This window comes from Triturus cristatus, chromosome 3_1, assembly GCF_964204655.1.
Source record: "Triturus cristatus chromosome 3_1, aTriCri1.1, whole genome shotgun sequence".
Taxonomy (NCBI): domain Eukaryota; kingdom Metazoa; phylum Chordata; class Amphibia; order Caudata; family Salamandridae; genus Triturus; species Triturus cristatus.
In genome coordinates this window covers 98464747-98488870 of record NC_140583.1, presented here as the reverse complement: position 1 = coordinate 98488870, position 24124 = coordinate 98464747, and the positions used below count along the sequence as shown (strand labels likewise).

At 48.9% G+C, this 24124-nt stretch overlaps 1 long non-coding RNA gene across 1 annotated transcript in view; it reads right to left on the bottom strand.

Annotated features, from left to right (window-relative positions):
* LOC146859744 (uncharacterized) overlaps positions 1-22961 on the bottom strand; it is a 55910-nt gene extending 32949 nt beyond the window's left edge. The window contains exon 1 of the long non-coding RNA XR_014979052.1: positions 22800-22961. This is a non-coding gene — a long non-coding RNA (uncharacterized LOC146859744). The remainder of the gene's footprint in view (positions 1-22799) is intronic.
* Positions 22962-24124: the final 1163 nt, after the last annotated feature.

Genomic DNA, 24124 nt, shown 5'->3' with positions numbered 1-24124 from the left:
CAGCCGCTCCCGTGCTGGGAGGCGTGGAGCAGCACCGGGGAGGGAGCCCTCCCGAGCGGCTGCCTCGGAGCGCCTGGCCACCCTCGCCGGACTGCAAGGGCGACTGGGCACGGCACCCTCCCAGGCCACCTGGGGGGCCCCTGGCCATCTGGTCGCCTGGCTGCGACCAGATGGCCCTGCGGGCCGGGCGACCAGATAGCCCTGCGGGCCGGGCGACCAGATGGCCCTGCGGGCCGGGCGACCAGATGGCCCTGCGGGCCGGGTGACCAGATGGCCCTGCGGGCCGGGTGACCAGATGGCCGGCCTGCCGGCCGGCCGGCCGGGCTGCCGGCCCTCATAATCTGTAAAAAGGCTGCAACCTGGGTATTTGTTGGATCTTCTAAGTGGAGATTAAAATCTCCTGATATGGTGAAGTTAGGTTTGCTATTAATTGAGGTATTAATTCCCCATGTCGACATGATAACGCTACACTTGCACAAAACATAAAAACTTAAAACAAACTCATTTCCATGGTTTTATGTGTCCTGTGACAGCACTTCCGGGACACCGACATCCTGGCTCTCAGATAGCTTACTGTGTTAGCTGTCAAAATCTATAAAATACAGTGAAGGTGGCCCACACAGGGACATCTGTGGGTGTCTCAAAGGGGTATCTTTTCTTATCCTTTGGGTTCTTCTTGAAAAATGACACTTATTCTTTGTAGTTGTGATGGGAGTTCATTACCGTCTATTACTACAAAAGGGGCCTTTTTGAATGGCTCCATGAGGACTATGAGGTAACACAAATTGATGGGGTCCCCTGCAGAATGTGGTGAGGGGTCCCTGAGACTTTAGTAGCTCACAAATATTCATAGGCCTTAGGCTAAATGAGGCCCCATGAAGAATGGGTTGCTTTCATCATTTTCGGGCCTACTGGGGCTTGTCCTACACCCCTGCTTGAGGTTAACAATTCCTTCCCAGCACAGAATTTGCTGGGCATGACAAGTAACCAAAGTCATCCTTGCTGATGATGTCTCATACTGCAGGAGGATATTTAGTAGAATGGGGCCAAGGAGGCACGGTTGGACAATGGATGCCCCTACTGCACTGAAATCAGCCCCCTGGTCACATCCCACTGGGGAAATTCCAGAGTAACAGAAGGGCCATTGGAGCTCTGTGTGTATCCACCACCCATGCTGATGCTCAAGTATCTAGATCTAGTCTTCCTCTGGTGATCAGGCTGGACCTGGCACTGGTCAATCGATCTGGGATCCAGCATCTATGTGTAGCATTATTGTTTACATGGTAGAGATGAAGAAGGCTACTGGTTAGAAGAATGTGATCCTGGATTATGTACTGATTTAATAATTATGAGAAGTTGAGGGGAAGCATTTCCATACTGTGCCCAGTTTTGTGCAACATATAGAACTTTATTCCAGGTTTGTATTAATATCTCTACTTCTTGATTCTTCTGTGGCTGGCATGATGCTATCTTTGGAAGCTTTATTCCAATCCATCAATCAATAAATCAGTAAATTTGTAGAGTGCTTCTTGTCAACCATGAGGGTGTCCAGGCGCTGGCAGGGTCCAGTTGATTAGCCGAAAAGCCAGGAACTCCTAAAGCGATGGGGAAGTCCCTAGATGAAAGGGTAGCTCATTCCTTGTCTTTGCTGCTAGGTTGGACGAGGAGCGACCTCTGCAGCTACTATGTCAGATGCGGGGTTAGGGCTAGAGAAAGGGATGCGGAGCGGAGGTCTCTGGTGGGCTAATGGAAGTTCTGTCAGTGGCTCAAGTAGGCGGGTCTGCAGTTGTGTACGGCCTTGTACGCATTGGCAAGGAGCTTGAACTCGCATCCTTTCTGTACAGGGAGTTCCTTGAGGTAAGAAGTGATGTGGCTTTATCTAAGGAGATCCAGGATAACTCTGGCTGTGACATTCTGTATGGTCTGTAGTCGTTGGAGGAGGTGGTCTGTGATGCCTGTGTAGAGAGTGTTGCCGTAGTACAGTCTGCTGGAGATGAGGGCCTGGGTGATGGTGCATTTTGAACTTTGGGGTAGCCAATTGAATATCTTATGAAACATACAGAGGATGAAGAATCAGAAGGAGGAGACAGAGTTGACCAGTGTCGTCATGGTAAGCTTGTTGTCCAGAATGATGCCTAGGTTCTTAGCATATTCAGTGGGGGTAGATGTAGGTCCGAGTTATAAGAACCACCAGAATGCGGCCGTTGGGGAGCTTTTGCTTCAGAAAATCAGTACATCTGTCTTGTCCAAGTTGAGCTTCAGGCAGCTGTCCTTAAACGAGTTGGCGACGTCTGTCATGCAGTTGTGGAAGTTGATCTTGGTGTTAGTAGTGTCTTTGGAGTGGGATAGGATGAGTTGTGTGTTATCCATGTAGGATATGATGTTCAATCTGTGGGTTTTTGGTGATTGCGGCCAGATGTGTTATAAAAGTGTGAAAGGGGGTGTGGCTGAGAAAGGTTCTTGGGATACTGCACAGATGATTTCTTTGGGTTCGGAGGTGAAGGGGGAAGGAAGGCTTTTTGCATTCTTCCGGTGAGGAAAGAGGCAATCTTTCTGAGAGCAACTCCTTGGGTGCCTATGTTGTGATGAGAGAGTGATGGTAGACTATATTGAAGGCTGCCTTGAGGTCTAGGAGGATCAGAGCCGCAGTCTCTCCTCAGTCAAGTTGAGCTTGGATGTTGTCGGTAGCCATGAGAGGCTGTTCCATTCCAGATGTGAGGAGAGTTGATAGCTTTTTCTAATAGTTTGGCCAGGAAAAGGACCAGGGAGTTCGGTCTGTAGTTGTTGAGTTCGCTGGGGTCTGCCAATGGATTCTTTAGTAGGTCATTGACTTCTGCATGTTTCAAGTCCTTGGGTAAGTTAGCCAAGGCAAATGAGGTGTTGAACAAAGTGGTTAGTATGTGGATGAGTTAAGCTTCCCCTAGGTTGAAGATGTGGTGAGGGCATGGGTCAGTTGGGGCACCTGAGTAGCATGAGCTCATAATGGAGGCAGTGTCCTATTGGGGGGAGTTGCCTCAGTTTGGTTAATCAGATGTCTGTGGAGGTAGCGAGGTCATTGTGCTTCTTGAAGAAGTCAGTGGCCTTGGGCATGGGTATGAAGTTTCTGTAGATGTTGGTTACCTTGTTGTGAAAGAAGTTTGCAAGGTTGTCGCAGAGTTCCTGTGAGGGAGTAATGTTTTTTGTTGCAGCTGAGGGTTTGGAGAATTCTTTAATGATGTTGAAGAGTTATTTGCTGTTATAAGAGCTTGATTCTATGCATGACACAAAGGCCTTTTTCTTTGATTCTCTCAACTGTCTGTGGTACAGGTTGATGGTCATCTTGAAGGCGGTCTTGTCGCTCGAGTCCTTGCTGGTGCACCATCTCCTTTCTAGTTGTTTACAGTGTCGTTTAGTGGTTCTGAGGACTTCAATGTGCCAGCTAGCCTGCTTGTGGATCTTCTGCGGGTGTTGTTGTCAATGGGAGCGATGCTTTCAGTGTAGTTGGTGATTCAATTGTTGATGTTTCTGATGTACTGGTTTAGGTTGTTGGAGGAGATGGGGTGGGTGGTGTTGATCCATGTGTCCTTTGAGACTATGCTCCAGCTGCAGTGGGTGACAATGGGCAGAGTGGGGGCAGAGGTCTGTGAGCTAGAGATGTTGATGGGGACGATGGAGTGGGCAGTCCACATGAACTCTGTGATGTGGTTGTACCTGATGCAGTCGCTGGAGGTGAAGATGGGGTCTAGCGTGTGGGAAGCTGTTCAAGGTATTCACTACATTGTCTCTCTTGAATTGCTTTACTCTGTCGGCCTGTAAATTGTCTGGAACCTCATAGTAGGCTGCCAGTTTCTCCAGCTTAAAGAGGACAGTTTCAGCAGCAATGGATAACACAAACTCTTCATTTGGTTATCTTGCGTATCCTCCCACCCCACAACAGGCAGATGGAAGAGGCTACAATGGGACCTTGCATGTCTGCTGTGCCAGTAGCCTGGCATGGTGTGCCAGAGGTGATCAATGACTTGACCTGTGCACTTGTTCCCAGGAACCATACCTTCTGTATTAGACTGGATGAACTGCCACTCTTCTGTGGTGGCCTGGAACAGTTCTTCCACTTGGTACCAGGCTTACGCCAGTCAAGGGGTAAAGCACGCCGGAGTTGCCGCGAGGAAGGACTGTGATGCCCTTGTCTCAAAAGAGAAACATCAGGAAGAATATTCTTAACCCATGCACTGTACTAATTCTCTCGTTGAGTGATGCTGACATATGTGTTCCATGAATGTCTGTGATATGCTGACATGCAGATGGTTGCAGTCATGTTAATAGTTGGAGATGGCTTACATGCCCCCGTATCAGGCCCTCCTCTGTTTGTGGATAAAGACAACATTTATTTCCTCATTGGGATCTGTTTGGTGTGCACAGGGTGGGTTCCTGGACCCTGAGGCCCAGGCGGGGCCTATTAATATAATGAGTTGTGACATGTGTTTATGCCCCTCCCCCCACACACAAGCGAGGGTGGCCTGGGAACACATAATCTTGCCTACAACTTTAGTCAGGACTTGACATCATGCTGGATAGTTTGAGGACAATCCTTCCATCCCACCGGTGGAGGGAGATGTCCTGAGAGGGAAACCAGGGCTTCATTATAGGGAGAGTCAAGGGATGGAACAGAGGAACCACACCGAGGGACAATGTGACAGCAAATGCAAAGGCGTCGACTTAAAACTATTTGGAAATGGTCGAACTGGGAATAAAATACGCGGAACAAGGGAAGAACTGCTTCAAGCCCATGAGTATCCGGCTAATTGCACTTCAAAATCTAGTGCTACACTGTTGCAAAATGTGATGTATGTTTAAAAAACATAAGAATTAAAGCCTTGTACATTTGTACATATATATGCTCACAAGGGCCCACTTACAATGGAAGGACACAACACACTAATTGTATATTTGATGGTGCTGGCATCATGTGGCAATACCAACTTGAGTGAACAGACACGTTTTTGTTTTTTAACCAAAGCACACAGCACTGTACTAATCAGATTCCAAGGCGCCCAATGCTAAGAGCCATTCATGCATCCACTCTTGTAAGTGAGCTTGTATTCCTGCGCATGCAGCTCTGCTTTACCAATGGCAAAAATGATAAAAAATACCAGAATGCACCCGTTCACAGCTGGACAGGACAGTTTACCAACCTAGAACTAACATACAGTTGTCAAATGTTGTCTTATTGTGTCAAATTGCGTCTTAATATGCTGGAATTGTCTGGAGAGCACACAGGTGGGTCTCCCAATTGTTAGTGTGTGACTTTCACACAAGTGATGTTTTCACTGTGAATGTTGCATTGTATCCGGCCACACTGCTGCCAAATGCTGCTCTCTGAAAGGCTTGACCTGGCTGTAAGTTTCACATATGACATGGGTGTCACTTGATAGGTGGTCAGCCATGTGAAGTCCCTTCAGAAGGATAAATATGTCTAACCGTTAGGCACTAAAAAGCATTTTTTCTTGCAATATCTGCACTGTGCACATATTAATTGTGAAAAAAGGTTAAAATAGCTGTCTGTGCTTGGTGAACGCTTTGGTTCCCAGTGTACGCACAAAAGAACCCCATGTAGTGGATGGTATAATTATTGTTCGTCCGTGTCCTGCGTGGAGAGGTGCAGCATTACAGGCTGGTTTCATGGTCAGACAGGAACACTGTCAATGTCCTCCATGGAGAGATGCAGCATTACAGGCTGGCTTCATGGTCAGACAGGAACACTGTCAATGTCCTCCGTGGAGAGATGCAGCATTACAGGCTGGCTTCATGGTCAGACAGGAACACTGTCAATGTCCTTCGTGGAGAGTTCCAGCATTACAGGCTGGCTTCATGGTCAGACAGGAACACTGTCAATGTCCTTCGTGGAGAGTTCCAGCATTACAGGCTGGCTTCATGGTCAGACAGGAACACTGTCAATGTCCTCCGTGGAGAGATGCAGCATTACAGGCTGGCTTCATGGTCAGACAGGAACACTGTCAATGTCCTCCGTGGAGAGATGCAGCATTACAGGCTGGCTTCATGGTCCGACAGGAACACTGTCAATGTCCTACGTGGAGAGATGCAGCATTACAGGCTGGTTTCATGGTCAGACAGGAACACTGTCAATGTCCTCCATGGAGAGATGCAGCATTACAGGCTGGCTTCATGGTCAGACAGGAACACTGTCAATGTCCTCCATGGAGAGATGCAGCATTACAGGCTGGTTTCATGGTCAGACAGGAACACTCTACGTGTCCTCCGTGGAGAGATGCAGCATTACAGGCTGGCTTCATGGTCAGACAGGAACACTGTCAATGTCCTCCATTGTCAAGAATTCCTGTCATGCGAGGGGAGGAAAACGGTAACCAGCGAAAACGGACTACATCTCCCAGGATGCTTAGCGGTTGAGAGGTTATGTAAACAGGAGAGCTGTTACATAACTCAAGGAAAACACGCCCTTATGTAAACAGGAGAGCTGTTACATAACTCAAGGAAAACACGCCCTTATGTAAACAGGAGAGCTGTTACATAACTCAAGGAAAACACGCCCTATAAAGGGAGGAACCGGGAGGTACAACGCTGTCGGATATTGTGTTTACACCGACGTACCTGCTTAGTGAAGAGCAGTGTTCCGGAGTGGTGCTCCAGTAAGGCAAGAACGGAGGTAGGTCGAGTCGTTACTCCCTGGGCCGTGTCTTGCCCCATCGTCACCTGTGAAGGACCCGGAAGCTCTACCGGATAACCATTGAGCTTCGCTTTTTGACTCGGCTGAGTCAAAGCGCAGTGGCGCTTTTGCTGGTTGGAGTCGTAACTCCCAGCCCGACCAGAGATACAGGGACTGCCAGCTGTAACGCACACCAGGAGGTGTTTGCCGCGTTACAGACTCGGAAGTCCACAGGATCGATCGAGCGGCTGCTCTCGGTTCAGTCTTCTTTGCTTGTGATTGGGGTATCGGTGACGCATCACCAGGAGGTGACTCCGCGTCCCGGTGCAGTCTGAGGAAGAGGTTGAGCGGCTGCTCCCTTCAGGTAGAGACCCCGGCTGGGTGTTTCCCTGACTCCTCGATTCTCCCCAACACTCTTCGTGCCCCTCACAGCCTACCGATTGGCATTGTCGGCCATTTCATTTCTGCCCTCTGTTGGCATACGCCGGGATCGGCGTATATGCAGAGGACGGCTAGGACCATCCGTGCTGTGGGCTGGTAACGTACTTAGCCTGGAGGATTCCAGTGACTATAACCTTTGTTTATTCCTTGTATTATTTTTGCCTTCATTAAAATAACTAAACCTTCACAAGTGGTTGCGTTCTCATTATCGTGTCTGTTAAACGATCCTGAGACGTTCAGGGCGTTACAAAATATCCGACCTTAATAACACTAACTGTCTCCCGGTCGATAACAGACATGGCAACACTTGATGATGTGCTGGCTGCTTTAGCGACCGTGCAAATTGAATTGGCTGCCTCCAGGCAAGAAACAGCCGATGTAAAAGCCAGACTGGATGCTATCCAATTGGACCCGCTCACGCCCAGCACCTCCCTCACGAACCAGACCCCTGCGGTAGTAGTGGAAATGCCGGTAGCCGTCCCCTTGGCAACACCAGAGAGGTACAGTGGGGATCCTAACACAGTGCAGGTATTCCTCACACAAGTGGTGCTACATGTATCGTGCAAACCAAGGGCGTTCCCCACGAGTCAGGCTCGTGTGGCTTTCCTTATATCCTATTTGGCTGGTAACGCGGCACAATGGGCCGTACCTCTGGTGAGCAGGGACGACCCCATCTTATGTGACTGGGGTGCTTTTCGCGAGGAATTCCTGAAAGTCTTCGACAGAAGGGCTGACTCGTACACGGCGGACCGTGAAATGCTTGAGTTGAGACAGGGATCCAACGACCTGGTGCAGTATCTCAACGCGTTCCGAAGGCTGGTTGCGGAAACCAAGTGGCCTGTTGCTAAACAGACGGCGCTCTTCCATCACGGGCTGTGCGATGAGCTCAAGGACGCCGTGGCTCATATTGACCCACAACCCAAGACATGTGAGGGCCTTATCAACCTGGTATTACGGCTGGAACATAGGCTAAGTGAAAGAAAGGGGGATCATGGGAGAAAAGGAAACTCCCTTCCATCCTATGTGACAGTGGGAAGTCCTGAAACTTCCACCGCATCCAAGGGAGAACCCATGGACATCGGCGCAATACGAGCGAGCCTCACAGCCACGGAGAAAGAGTCACGCCGTAAACAAGGATTGTGCCTATATTGTGGCAAAAAAGGCCACTACGTACGTGAATGCCCTGCCAAACCGAAGACGTCACGTTATCGGGCCAACCGGTCGGTAACAGCCGTGGTGGACGTACCGGCGGAAAACTAGAGGACTCCCAGACCAAAGAAGGGGCATCTCGGAGTCACTCATCCATCCCTTCACTTTCCAACTCGGTCACTAAGGGACAACGACACCTGTTTCTCACGGTGCACGTGGGAGTGCATGACCAGTGGATACCCGTTGTGGCCATGGTGGATTCAGGGGCCACTGGCATGTTTATGGACCACAACGAGGCATGCAGGCTAGGGCTAGTGCTTCTTCCCAAAGCTGTACCCGAAGACGTCTATGCTGTAGACGGAAGGCGATTGGGGACGGGGCCCATCGGGCAGCACACGGGGGTCCTTCCGATGAGATGTGGGAGGAACCATTTGGAACAAATCGATTTTAACATCATCCGAGCGCCCCAATATGGCGTCATATTGGGATTGCCGTGGCTACAGAAACACAACCCCTCTGTGGATTGGCCAACACATCGCATCGAACTGACGTCACCGTATTGCATCATGCATTGTGGAATAAGAACGGAATCCCTTGACGCAGATGAGAGCGGGAGTCAGACGGTGGCTACAGCGGCAGAAAAAGATGTGGCTCTCCCCCAGGCTTATCACAGTTTTGAGGATGTATTTGATGAGGTGAAGGCGGAAGTGCTACCACCACATAGACAGTTTGACTGCCAGATCGACCTGGTGCCAGGGGCCAGCGTTCCCCGTGGCAGGCTGTATGCCCTGACGGAGCCTGAAAACGTGCATCTCCGGGGGTACCTGGATAAACTCCTCAAGCTAGGATTCATCCGCCCGTCCAAGTCTCCGGCCGCCTCGCCACTCTTCTTCATCCCGAAGGCTAATGGGGAGCTGAGAGCCTGTGTGGACTTTAGGGCATTGAATGCGATAACCGTAAAGAATCGGTACCCCTTGCCTCTCATCAGTGTACTTCTGGAACAGGTCAAGAAAGCTCGTATCTACACCAAGTTGGATTTGAAAGGGGCATACCATCTGGTGCGCATGAGGGACGGAGACGAGTGGAAGACCGCCTTTGAGACCAGGTTCGGCCTTTTTGAGTACCTCGTCATGCCGTTCGGTCTGTGCAACGCCCCGGCAGCCTTTCAGTACTTTTTGAATGAGGTATTCAGAGAGGAGTTGGATATCTACGTGGTCGTATATATCGACGACATCCTCATCTATTCGTCCAGTGTAGAGGAGCACGTACACCACGTCAAAGCTGTGCTCCAAAAGCTGAGGGAAAACATGCTGTTTTGTAAACTCAGCAAGTGTGACTTCCACGTCACATCCGTGGAATTCCTCGGAGTGATGCTGAGTCCAGAGGGACAGGAGATGGCAGAATGAAAGATCAAGGCGGTGAAAGAATGGCCGGTGCCCCAAAGCGTGAAGGACGTCCAAAGTTTCATTGGCTTCGCCAACTTTTACAGGCGGTTTATAGATGGATTTTCAGGATTGGTGGCCCCAATCACACAGCTACTGAGGAAGTCCAAGGAGTTTGTCTGGTCCCCTGAAGCGAAAAAAGCCTTTGAGGCCCTGAAAAGCGCCTTTGGTAAGGCGCCGGTGTTGGCTCACCCCGATCCGGATCTCCCCTACGTGGTGGAAGCGGACGCATCGGATGTGGCGCTGGGGGCTATCTTGTCCCAACGCAACCACGACACAGGGGTGCTTCATCCCGTTGCGTACATGTCCCGCAAACTCAACGACGCCGAACGCAACTACCATATTGCGGAGAAGGAGCTTCTAGCAATCAAGGACGCCTTCACCGAATGGAGGCATTGGTTGATGGGGGCAAGACATGTGGTATCGGTGTACACGGACCATCGAAACCTACAGTTCATGACGGCCACAAGACACCTTTCTCCCAGACAGCTGCGGTGGATGATCTTCTTTGCGGGGTTCAACTTCCGCATCACATATCGGCCGGGGACGGAAAACCGGAAGGCAGACGCCCTGTCCCGTCAATCTGCAGTTAAGGAACCATTGCCTGCGACCGAGCATTCCATCATTTCCCCGAGGATGGTATTGGGGGTTATCCAACCGGATACTTTCCTGAGGGGAATAAAGAGAGGGATCAGGTCATTCGCATGGCGGAGGTGGCTCCTCAGTCACAGAGAATGGCAGCTGAAGGACGGGATACCCCTGAAGGGTAGGTGCCTATTGATACCCACGCCTAGGCTAAGGAAACAAGCATTCATCTGGTGCCATGACTCTCCATGCGCAGGTCATTTGGGCTTTGAAAAAACGGTGGCTAGCATGGGACGGCATTTCTGGTGGCCAACCATGAGAGTGGATGTCAGGAGGTGGGGACAGGAGTGTCCTACGTGTGCTACCATGAAGGCCGACCATGGCCGAACCCAAGGGCTCTTACATCCACTTCCGACCCCGGATAGACCATGGGATAGCATATCACTGGACTTCGTGGTGGGCCTACCGGTAGACCAGGGGATGACGGCAATACTGGTGGTGGTGGATTACTTGACGAAAATGGGGCACTTCATCCCCTGCAAGAGAGTCCCTACGGCCGGGGAATTGGCGTCACTACTCCTAAAGAATGTGGTACGACTGCATGGATTACCTGGGGTGATCGTGTCGGACCGGGGGTCGCAGTTTACTGCGCAATTCTGGAAGACTTGGTGCACTGCGCTGCATGTTAAGACCGCCCTGTCCACCAGCTACCACCCTCAAACGGACGGCCAAACCGAGCACCTGAACCAAACGCTCAAACAGTATCTGCGATGTTTTATGGACCAGGGCAGGGAAGAATGGGTCGACTTGCTATGGGTTGCAGAGATAGCCTATAACAACGCCACTCACAGCTCCACACAGGCCTCTCCGTTCTATAGCAACTATGGCCAACATCCCAGGTTCTTGCCATTTCTACATCCGTTCAGAGAGGACAGGATTCCCGCCACAGCGGACAGGGTGGCACACATAAAAGACACGTTGATGCACTCAAGGGCTGTCCTAATAGAGGCCAAGAGAAGATACAAGGCTGCGGCAGACAGGAAGAGAAGGCCCGGGCCACTGTACCGCACTGGAGACTACGTCTGGATATCCACAAGAAACATGAGGTTTCGAAAGAACAGTGTGTTCCATCCCAAGTACATGGGCCCCTATCGAATTACCAAGTGTATGGGTCCCGTGAACGTGAAGGTGTGCTTGCCCCAGTCATTGCGGATACACCCTGTCTTTCATGTATCATTGCTCAAACCAGCGCCCTCCAAGCCGTCTGGGACACCTAGGCCGGTATGCGTGGAGTCGGAGGTGGAGTATGAAGTGTCGGGCATACGGGCGTCCAAATGGCGCAGGGGGAAGCTGTGGTACCTGGTTGCATGGAAAGGCTATGGCCCGGAGGAGCAGTCATGGGAACCGGCTGAAGGGGTTCATGCTCCGCGCTTGGTCTCCTTGTTCCATCGGCGTTTTCCTGCCAGCGCTGGACCCGTGGGGAGCCGCTGAGAGGGAGGATGTACTGTCAAGAATTCCTGTCATGCGAGGGGAGGAAAACGGTAACCAGCGAAAACGGACTACATCTCCCAGGATGCTTAGCGGTTGAGAGGTTATGTAAACAGGAGAGCTGTTACATAACTCAAGGAAAACACGCCCATATGTAAACAGGAGAGCTGTTACATAACTCAAGGAAAACACGCCCTTATGTAAACAGGAGAGCTGTTACATAACTCAAGGAAAACACGCCCTATAAAGGGAGGAACCGGGAGGTACAACGCTGTCGGATATTGTGTTTACACCGACGTACCTGCTTAGTGAAGAGCAGTGTTCCGGAGTGGTGCTCCAGTAAGGCAAGAACGGAGGTAGGTCGAGTCGTTACTCCCTGGGCCGTGTCTTGCCCCATCGTCACCTGTGAAGGACCCGGAAGCTCTACCGGATAACCATTGAGCTTCGCTTTTTGACTCGGCTGAGTCAAAGCGCAGTGGCGCTTTTGCTGGTTGGAGTCGTAACTCCCAGCCCGACCAGAGATACAGGGACTGCCAGCTGTAACGCACACCAGGAGGTGTTTGCCGCGTTACAGACTCGGAAGTCCACAGGATCGATCGAGCGGCTGCTCTCGGTTCAGTCTTCTTTGCTTGTGATTGGGGTATCGGTGACGCATCACCAGGAGGTGACTCCGCGTCCCGGTGCAGTCTGAGGAAGAGGTTGAGCGGCTGCTCCCTTCAGGTAGAGACCCCGGCTGGGTGTTTCCCTGACTCCTCGATTCTCCCCAACACTCTTCGTGCCCCTCACAGCCTACCGATTGGCATTGTCGGCCATTTCATTTCTGCCCTCTGTTGGCATACGCCGGGATCGGCGTATATGCAGAGGACGGCTAGGACCATCCGTGCTGTGGGCTGGTAACGTACTTAGCCTGGAGGATTCCAGTGACTATAACCTTTGTTTATTCCTTGTATTATTTTTGCCTTCATTAAAATAACTAAACCTTCACAAGTGGTTGCGTTCTCATTATCGTGTCTGTTAAACGATCCTGAGACGTTCAGGGCGTTACATCCATGGAGAGATGCAGCACTACAGGCTGGTTTCATGGTCAGACAGGAACACTCTCAATGTCCTCCATGGAGAGATGCAGCATTACAGGCTGGCTTCATGGTCAGACAGGAACACTGTCAATGTCCTCCGTGGAGAGATGCAGCATTACAGGCTAGTTTCATGGTCAGACAGGAACACTGTCAATGTCCTCCATGGAGAGATGCAGCATTACAGGCTGGCTTCATGGTCAGACAGGAACACTGTCAATGTCCTCCGTGGAGAGATGCAGCATTACAGGCTAGTTTCATGGTCAGACAGGAACACTGTCAATGTCCTACGTGGAGAGATGCAGCATTACAGGCTGGTTTCATGGTCAGACAGGAACACTGTCAATGTCCTCCATGGAGAGATGCAGCATTACAGGCTGGCTTCATGGTCAGACAGGAACACTGTCAATGTCCTCCATGGAGAGATGCAGCATTACAGGCTGGTTTCAAGATCACACCGGAGCACTCTACGTGTCCTCCGTGGAGAGATGCAGCATTACAGGCTGGCTTCATGGTCAGACAGGAACACTGTCAATGTCCTCCATGGAGAGATGCAGCATTACAGGCTGGCTTCATGGTCAGACAGGAACACTGTCAATGTCCTCCATGGAGAGATGCAGCATTACAGGCTGGCTTCATGGTCAGACAGGAACACTGTCAATGTCCTCCGTGGAGAGATGCAGCATTACAGGCTGGTTTCATGGTCAGACAGGAACACTGTCAATGTCCTATGTGGAGAGATGCAGCATTACAGGCTAGTTTCATGGTCAGACAGGAACACTGTCAATGTCCTCCATGGAGAGATGCAGCACTACAGGCTGGTTTCATGGTCAGACAGGAACACTGTCAATGTCCTCCATGGAGAGATGCAGCACTACAGGCTGGTTTCATGGTCAGACAGGAACACTGTCAATGTCCTCCATGGAGAGATGCAGCACTACAGGCTGGTTTCATGGTCAGACAGGAACACTGTCAATGTCCTCCATGGAGAGATGCAGCACTACAGGCTGGTTTCATGGTCAGACAGGAACACTGTCAATGTCCTCCATGGAGAGATGCAGCATTACAGGCTGGCTTCATGGTCAGACAGGAACACTGTCAATGTCCTCCGTGGAGAGATGCAGCATTACAGGCTAGTTTCATGGTCAGACAGGAACACTGTCAATGTCCTCCATGGAGAGATGCAGCATTACAGGCTGGTTTCATGGTCAGACAGGAACACTGTCAATGTCCTCCATGGAGAGATGCAGCATTACAGGCTGGCTTCATGGTCAGACAGGAACACTGTCAATGTCCTACGTGGAGAGATGCAGCATTACAGGCTGGTTTCATGGTCAGACAGGAACACTGTCAATGTCCTCCATGGAGAGATGAAGCATTACAGGCTGGTTTCATGGTCAGACAGGAACACTGTCAATGTCCTACGTGGAGAGATGCAGCATTACAGGCTGGTTTCATGGTCAGACAGGAACACTGTCAATGTCCTCCATGGAGAGATGCAGCATTACAGGCTGGCTTCATGGTCAGACAGGAACACTGTCAATGTCCTCCATGGAGAGATGCAGCATTACAGGCTGGTTTCATGGTCAGACAGGAACACTGTCAATGTCCTATGTGGAGAGATGCAGCATTACAGGCTGGTTTCATGGTCAGACAGGAACACTGTCAATGTCCTACGTGGAGAGGTGCAGCACTACAAACTGGACCACTGTCTGTGTCCTCCGTGGTGAGGTGCAGCATTACAGACTGAAACATTGTCCGTGTCCTGCGTGGAGAGGTGCAGCATTACAGACTGAAACATTGTCCGTGTCCTGCGTGGAGAGGTGCAGCATTACAGACTGGTTTCAAGGTCACACCGGAGCACTCTCCGTGTCCTCCTTGGAGAGATGCAGCACTACAGGCTGGTTTCATGGTCAGACTGGAACACTATCCGCATCATTTGTGGAGAAGTGCAGCATTACAGGCTGGTTTCAAGGTCAGATAGGAACACTGTCTGTGTCCTCGGTGGAGAGGTGCAGCATTACAGACTGGTTTCAAGGGCACACCGAGCACTATCCATGTCCTCCGTGGAGAGGTGCAGCATTACAGGCTGAAACATTGTCCGTGTCCTGCGTGGAGAGGTGCAGCATTACAGACTGAAACATTGTCCGTGTCCTGCGTGGAGAGGTGCAGCATTACAGACTGGTTTCAAGGTCACACCGGAGCACTCTCCGTGTCCTCCTTGGAGAGGTGCAGCGTTACAGGCTGGATACATGGTCAGACTGGAACACTATCCGCATCATTTGTGGAGAAGTGCAGCATTACAGGCTGGTTTCAAGGTCAGATAGGAACACTGTCTGTGTCCTCGGTGGAGAGGTGCAGTATTACAGACTGGTTTCAAGGTCACATCAGAGCACTGTCCGTGTCCTGCTGAGAGGTGCAGCATTGTAGGCTGGTTTCAAGGTCACACCGGAGCACTCTCCGTGTCCTCCGTGGAGAGATGCAGCATTACAGGCTGGTTTCAAGGTCGGATAGGAACACTGTCCGTGTCCTTCGTGGAGAGGTGCAGCATTGCAGGCTGGTTTCAGGGTCAGATCGGAGCACTGTCTGTGTCCTCCGTGGAGAGCTGCAGCATTACAGACTGGTTTCAAGGGCACACCGAGCACTATCCATGTCCTCCGTGGAGAGGTGCAGCATTACAGGCTGGTTTCAAGGTCACACCGGGACATTGCCAGTGGCTTTTGTGGAAAGGTGCAGCATTACAGACTGCTTTTAAGTTTTGGTTCTGACATTTTTGTGTACATTGCTGAAGGACTAGGAATGTACCCCTCAACAGAGGGAAGACAGGGGAGACCCAAATATGGAGTGTCTCAGCATGTCAGCAACACTACAAGTTCATTTTACTGAAAGTCTACCACCATTTCCATGGTGGTGCAAGACATGGTGGCAGACTAGTCATCCAAGGTTTGCCTCTGTTCCACCACCATGTCTGCAGCGATAACTCCAGGTGTCTGTCAACAGTAAGGCCTCCACCTGACCTAAGTATTGCTTTGCCCTTGCAACATCCTACATGATGCAAGAGCATCTCAATCCCTTCATAAATCTGGCCCCAGGTTTCTTCCTCTGTGATCCTCCAGAGCCCAACATTTGTAGGTAATGTCAGGCACATGGAATCTGTTTTTGTGTCTTCAAAATGAAGGCATAGTTATATCTTGCGAGACCTCTACTGGCAGCGGCATCCATGCATTTGTTATTGCTATACATTTTCTTTGTCCCTCTGTGTGATTTTCTTTAGTCTCCAATTAACTCTCAACCCAGACGACCTGTGACCGCCAACCACAGCCATGCACATCTTGGAGATCTTCAGGAGGGTCGCTGTGGGTTACAGGCAGGGATGATGAGCGGTGCTGCTCTTACTATAAGTGTAACGTACAAGAGAGTGAGTGGGTCAGGCTCACATACATTAACTGAAGTAATTCCTGAAAAGCCAGCCTAATACGTGCCTGAACATTAGAAAAAGAAGAGATGTCAATAATGACGAGGGTGCGTTGAGGCGTCCTTGAGCGACAATGTGTTGTCATGCCTACCAAGCTGTGACAACTCTACTCTTTTCCTGGGAGAATCTGTGCTCTTGAAATGGGCTGCAGATTACTTTTAAGGCCACTAAATAAATCAACTTGCAAAAAGGGTTTTTACACTATTTCCAAGTACAAGATTGAAAGAAACCTATCAGAACTGAAAAGTTCACTGTAGAGTGGTATGGTAACCTTGGGTCAAATGCTCCATCATGGAAGGGAGCACGCTTGACCGATTTCCACCCCCAAAAGAGCAACGTGTCACATCCTTTTCTCTGCCACCAAGCTGATGAGACCTACTTTCTCCTCGCTTGGCAAGTGAATATGCTCCGCTCTCTTCTGCTGAAAAGATCACGTGACTCACTCCCCTCATCCAGCATGTCCAACTTCCTCCTCCATCAAGCTGATGTAGCCCATCATGACCCCCTTTACCCCCCGCTAAATGGTGATCACAGCCCCTCCCCTTCTGAACAGGACTTGGAGGAAATTTTCTTTTGTGCTGCTGTGACCAGCTTTTTTAAGAAATTTGCTTCCTTGGTGCTGTCACCAACCATTAAAGGAAATACTCTTCCTTGGAGCGTTGACAAACAATTTGAGGTAATTCACAATCCTGGTGCTGTGACCAACCATTTGAGGCCATTCTCTTTCATGGTTGTGCACCTAGCTGTTTGAGGCAATCGACTTTCTTTGTGAAGTGACCATTCTTTAGGGACCATAGTTTTCCTTGGTGCTGTGTGCAACCATTTGAGGCAAATACTCTTACTTTGTACAGTGATCAACCATAAAGTCAATTCACTTACAGGGTCCGGTGACTAATTATTTTTGGCAATTACCTTTGGTGGACGTGTATCTGTCCATTTGAGGCAATTCACTTTATCTGTGCTGTGACTAATCTGTAGAGACAAAACTCTTTCTTGGTGCTGGGATCAACCATTTAAGTGAAGTATCTTTCTTGCTGCTGTGACTAAGAAAGCGAATAGGCACATATGATTCAAGGAGGCGTCTTTTACTCATATAAAGTCGGTGTAGAATCAGGTAGCCTGTCATGCACCACTCGATTAACCTCCTAATTAGCCGCAAACGAACTAAGGTGAATTACATTTTTGAGTAAACGTCTTTCAATCTTCCATGCATTGTGCAGCCCAAAACCCTAGCAGAGCTCGAAACAACAAGAGAAGTATGGTGCATTTCTCTTCTATGCAGCACATACAGGAAATTAAGACCGGGCGGTGAACTCCAATCCTTTTGTGCACCGTGGAGCAGTCAGAGTTCTGAAAAACTCCGCTCTGCATAGTGGATGGAGTTTTTTCCCTCGATCGTGCTCCCCAACATCAAGTTGGTGAGCGCACGAGAGAAAGATCCACCTCCCACCGAGATTTCTCAACATGGGAGGGTGGAGTTCCCAATGTGGACGGTTGCGGGCAGGTGCATTTGGTCGCGTTGAGGAACCTTCTATTCGTGTTGAGAAAGTTGCTGCCTGAGTATAAAATCTACTCGAGCGGCAGAAAAGAGGCCGCGCCCTCTTGCGCTGTGCCAGGTGCCGTACGCGTTGGTTTTTCAGCGCAGGACAAACACCTGGCACTGAAAATAAACGTGAACAGTCATGAAATAATGCACTCTGCTGCTTATGGAACTCCGTGTAGTGCTGCAGAGTTTTCTAGTTACTTTGTGGAGTTCCGCGTAGCAGAACTCTGTCTCCCATGCATGTCTCCCTAGCCCTGTGTCATTTTCCAAACTGCTGTGTCCCGCCCGCATTTTGCTAATCTGCTATGCAATGTTTCACATGAAATATTCTTTTTTCTTCTCTTGCTCCAAGGAATAAGTTTTCTGACATCAGCAAAAAATGTGCCCTACCCATTCTAGACTGTCAGGCTGTAGGAAGTGTATGAAACATGGCTATTCTTTTCACAGTGCTAAAAGAGAGACATGCCATTGGGGTGAGCCCAATGTTTTACCATGTTTAAAGTCCGAGCACATGCACTTGGGGACTGTTTATATTTCCTTAATTGCCAAAGTCAAAATATGCCAGTAAATCAGACCCCTAAAAGCAAGAAACTCTGAAGAGACTACACAGAAGGGGGCATTTTCCTTTTATTCACTTTATCTGGTGTCTCTTAGTAAAGCATGGAAAGCATCTTGGGGGCATATTATCAAGAAACAGCGTTAAAATTATCGCCGCTTTAGTGGCAGAAAACTGCCGCTAAAGCGGCGATAATGGGCTTGATAATATGCCCTAGAGAATTCCCATAGAAGCCCATGTTCTGGTGTCAACATTGGCTTCTATGGGAATTCTCTGTGGCATATTATCACCAATAAACAAATGCAAACATTATGGGGCAATATATAGACAAAACGCATACAGACTAACAGAAGGGAACCAAAACATTAGAAAATGAGGAGAGAGAAACAAAACGACCCATTCTTATGTACAGACAAGGGCTTTAAGTGGGGCGGGTCCTGCCGGTGCCAGAACTGGCAGCTCTAAACAGCAGGTGCTGAGACGGGTCCCCATCGTGCTCCGGAATGTAGCCTATAAAACACAAAACATATCTTAACTCTGCAGCAGTACCGCCTTTCACTGCTTTTGATGTAACTTCAGAGACTCTTTGCCAGTCTCATGAATTTAGAACTTCGTTTATTTTGCAGTTTTAAATAGAGCGAACTCGACCAGAACGTATTGGGTGCTTTACGCGAGCACCAGTTGCATTACACAAGGACACATACATTTTTTGAATCAAGCTCGGCAGCACTAACCGCTACGCCACAATCTCTCCCTCAAAAATGGAAGCATTTTAAATACTATATATAACGGACACATAGCTGTTGCTTATTTGTCTTATGCAACTAATAACTATTGACAAAGCCAATTGTCCTGGCCTGTTGTAGGTGTAATGCTACTTGTGTTATATATATGGATGCATTGACAGAAGCAGCAAAATACCAGTCGGGCAGCACACAGTGCTATGTACAGATTTCTAGCTTAAGCGCTATAAAGCCGCGCCTTTAATTATATCGGCCACGCCCCTTTGAGAGACCCCACCCAATTTGTCATCCCACTTAAACCCAGGTAGAAACTATGGGGGAGATTTACAAGCCCCTTGCGACACTTTTACGCCGCCATTGCGTCACTTTTGTGATGCAGGGGCGACGTGAACAATGTGCCACTATGCAACATATTTACAATGTGACGCATCTAGTTAGATGCGTCACGTTGTAAAGCCCTGCGCTACATTATACCTGCATCAGGTATAATGTATGTAGGGTGGGCGTTCCATCACAAGGAAGCCCCGTAAAAGTGACGCAGTGAAATCTACAAGATTTCACGAAGTCACTTTTATGTCCCGCTGCGTCAAATCCTTACGCCTGCTTGCAGCAGGCGTAAGGAGTGTTAGAACATTGGAATGTTGGAAGCTCCATTGAAAACAATGGAGCGCTCCAGGCTTATAATGGCTGGTATAAGCCCGGAGCTCCAACATTCCAATGTGTCTTTGTTCACAGCTCTGGCTGTGAACAAAGGCTTCAGGGAGCCCGAGGGGATTTGAATCACCTCGCGCTCCCTGAATGCTTCGTTTTATTTGTTAGAACATTCTGCCCTCTAGTGGCAGAATGTTCTAATAGCCTTATAGCCCTTCGTAGCAGGGCTATACCGGCATTTAAAGTCCCTCTGCTTTGTTAAAGTCCCTCGCCTTCGGCTCGGGCCTTTAACGCTGCAGCGAGCCTTTAACAGCCGGTATAGCCCACGGCGGTCTATAAGGCTATATTAGAACATTGGAATGTTGGAAGCTCCATTGAAAACAATGGAGCGCTCCGGGCTTATAATGGCTGGTATAAGCCTGGAGCTCCAACATTCCAATGTGTCTTTGTTCACAGCTCTGGCTGTGAACAAAGGCTTCAGGGAGCCCGAGGGATTTGAATCACCTCGCGCTCCCTGAAGGCTTTGTTTTATTTGTTAGAACATTCTGCCCTCTAGTGGCAGAATGTTCTAATAGCCTTATAGCCCTTCGTAGCAGGGCAATACCGCTATTAAAGTCCGGCTGCTTTTGTTAAAGACCCTCGCCTTCGGCTCGGGCCTTTAACGCTGCAGCGGGCCTTTAACAGCCGGTATAGCCCACGGCGGTCTATAAGGCTATATTAGAACATTGGAATGTTGGAAGCTCCATTGAAAACAATGGAGCGCTCCGGGCTTATAATGGCTGGTATAAGCCCGGAGCTCCAACATTCCAATGTGTCTTTGTTCACAGCTCTGGCTGTAAACAAAGGCTTCAGGGAGCCTGAGGGGATTTCAATCACCTCGCGCTCCCTGAAGGCTTCGTTTTATTTGTTAGAACATTCTGCCCTCTAGTGGCAGAATGTTCTAAGAGCCTTATAGCCCTTCATAGCAGGGCTATACCAGCTTTTAAAGTCCCTCTGCTTTGTTAAAGTCCCTCGCCTTTGGTTCGGGCCTTTAACGCTGCAGCGGGCCGTTAACAGCCGGTATAGCCCACTACGGCGGGCTAGAAGGCTATAACGCAGCATATTAGGTATAGGGCACCCCAGAGCAGTGCTGGAGTTGCATCACGCTTGCGACAAAACTCCAGCACTGCGTCACCCTTACGCCGACATCTGCATCACACATTTCTCTAGCCTTGCGCCATGGTGCGCCGCATTGTAAGCTTTTTTGGAGTCACGCAAAATAACTGGCACATCCCTGCTAATATGCAGGGATGCACCAGTTATTGTAAATCTGCCCCTTTGTATTCAAGAGCGCAGGCTCCCTCAGCCTACACCCAAGATGAAAACATTTAGCAAAACCTTCTTATTAGAGATGTGTCCTTACGTTGAGTACCATAACTGACTTACCTGAATGAAGAGTTTCTGTCCAAATTGGTCATAAGTGTCCCCTGGTAATTACCACATGATGTAATACTGTGAGTTACTTAGTGGAATTTGTTCCCACAGGTTGATTCAGAATTCATGTAGAAAGTATTGTTGTAATACTAATGTTGTTCTGTTATTCCACATTCTATGATGAGTTTACATTTTAATACGTATAATACAATGGTAATATCCCAATCCCCATAGCGAGTAGTACCAGGTGCGGCATTACCCTGACAGGAGCTTGCAATGGGGCTCGAGTCTTCCACCTGCTTCACTGGGTACAACCAGCAAGGTGGCCCCTCAAGGGTGGAGCAGAAGGATATTAGCCATTGGGTGAAGGCAGCTTTCTGATCACCAAAGGCTTAGCCTGTCTAGGGCTTCCTTCCGTATAGATGTTTATTTACCATCCCTGGTGAATAGCCTACTAAGCCTGGGATTTAGCACAATATTTAAATATCTATTAGTAATTAAAATCATGTACTTATCCCTACACCATTTCTGATAACCTTTGCTCTGTTACTTCTTTTCCTTATGATCCTAGTGGGTCTTTTAGGAAGCTTACCACTATCTACAACTCATTGATTCGTTCTGGAGTAAACTCACTACTTCCGCTACAGCAAGTTCTCCCTGCTCAAGGGCACTCTACTGTTCCTTGGTACACCTTAGACGTCAGTCCAGCCAAGCATCGATGTTAGCGGCTGGAGCACATATGGTCCCGCAGACCACAGTACATACACCCCAGCTCTCAAACTGTATAAAAAGCCAATGAAAGTGATCCAGCGGCGTACCAACAACAGCAGATACTCTACTACCATATACTCACCTGGGCCCATAAACACACACACAATTGAGTAAACCGCTGGATTGGTTTAAAAGTTTTCCAATTTCACAATGATCAGGATTAGTTTAATTAACCCCTTCGCCATGGCAGGAATTCCGCCGCGGCGCTGGGGGGGTTTGGGGGCAGGTGCGGTGGCGCTGTGCTCGTGACGGAACCACTCCGTCACGAGCCACGGGTGAGCTGTGCTCATGACGGAGTGGTTCCGTCACGTCTCCGCCCACTGCGCTAATCGCCCGCACAGGCGGGGAATTAGCGCCGCGTGGGCGGAGCGGCCGCCAACGGCCGCAGCATGACGGAACCACTCCATCATGAGCACACGGCACCCGTGGCTCATGACGGAGTGGTTCCGTCATGAGCAGGGAAGGGGTTAATACTTATGCTCATCTCTGACTAACCCTTTTCACAGATCAAAAGTTCTTTCCTCTGGTCAATGGACCTTTAGTTGAACTAGTTGATGGTGATAATTAACATAATTCTAACTAATCTATACTTTGGAGTAAATAACCACAGACTCAGGAAAGTTTTAAATCTTTATCTAAATTAAATGCATGTGAACCACTTCAAAATACAGTGCAGTCACCATCATTCATTGGAGAGAAAATTCTATTAATTAAACACCAAGCATATACTTCGAACTCATACAGAGAGAAAAGAACATCTGCAAATAATGTGAAATTATAATTACCAAGAATGGTTTAAAAGACCTACCCCCTATCCAAGGAGCTGGTAAGGGTCCCCGGGGATAGATCAGGCGACAAAGGCTTCAGGACAGGATTCAGGACAGGATAGTTGACCTCTGTAGAATACCGACGATTGTGCCGCACCCCTCTCTGACACTCTCTTCCTCCTCGAAATTCTTCGGCAATCTTCTGATCTAACCCAATTAAATTAGAATAGAAAATTCTGCTTCAGGTTCTGCATTCGGCCCTTCATCAGCATCTCACAGCATCTCTCCCAGCATCAGCATCTTGTTTCCCCATTCTGTATTCAGCAACTCTTCATCTGTGCCACGCACAGCATCTCCTTCTCCAATTCAGCTCACTAACTAACTAAAGCTACCTTATTTATACCTTTGTTTCTTCATGCTCAACCCACTAAAGTTTCAATATCGTAAAAATACGAACTATGATTGGTCAGGCAAACGGGGAAGATTCATCACACCATGCTTACATGACAGTAAAATCTATTCAACTATTGTTCGCAAACCCATCCCCTTAATTTGTATTCATAATTTTTAGTTCTCATTCGCATTCATGTTTCTTTGCAGCAATTTATTAACATTCTGAATGTAAGACTTCATCGTTGAACTCTTCACCGTCCGTTCTCAGGGAGAAACACTTTTATTCTGGCTCCCATTCAAAGTTTTGGTCATTGTCCCAGGCTCCCTGTAAGTGGACATGCGCAGTCTTCCCCTTACTCAGATTACTTCAGTTATACATGAGAGGCCCAAATGCGCACTAGTGATAAAGTCAGAAAGACAAATATTAATTTCACAAATAAAGTGGTCGCACTGTATACCACCCACCTCTAATCTATTCCTCTTTACTTATTAATACTTTTCCCGCATTAGCATTAGTAAAATAGCTTGTTTTCGTTTTAGCTAAGCAGATGCCATGCACGCGAGTCTTCAAGACTCCAATTTAGTGCCTACTGCTCATGCGCAAGAATTTCCCTCCAAGCAACACCTCATCATCCTACGTAGATGTAGTTGACACATGCGCAGTAAAGATTTCCTGTTTAAAGCAGTTTTAGTCCTTCATTCATGTTATCCACGTTAGTAAACACATAAGCAAGCTTCACTAACCCACGTGTTCATGTGGCGCGCATTAGTTTTACACTAAACATCTTTAATAACTTGTTAGTGAGTTAAATGAGTGGATTGCTTACGAGCAAGTCTCTTTTCTACGAGTCCTTGCTCCATCAATCCCCTCTCTGATGGCATTTTGAGCCATCACAAAATTAACCATCCCTAACGAGATGCCAACTTTAGCATTTCTCATTCTCATTTTCCTCTTTTTCTTTCTCATTTTCAT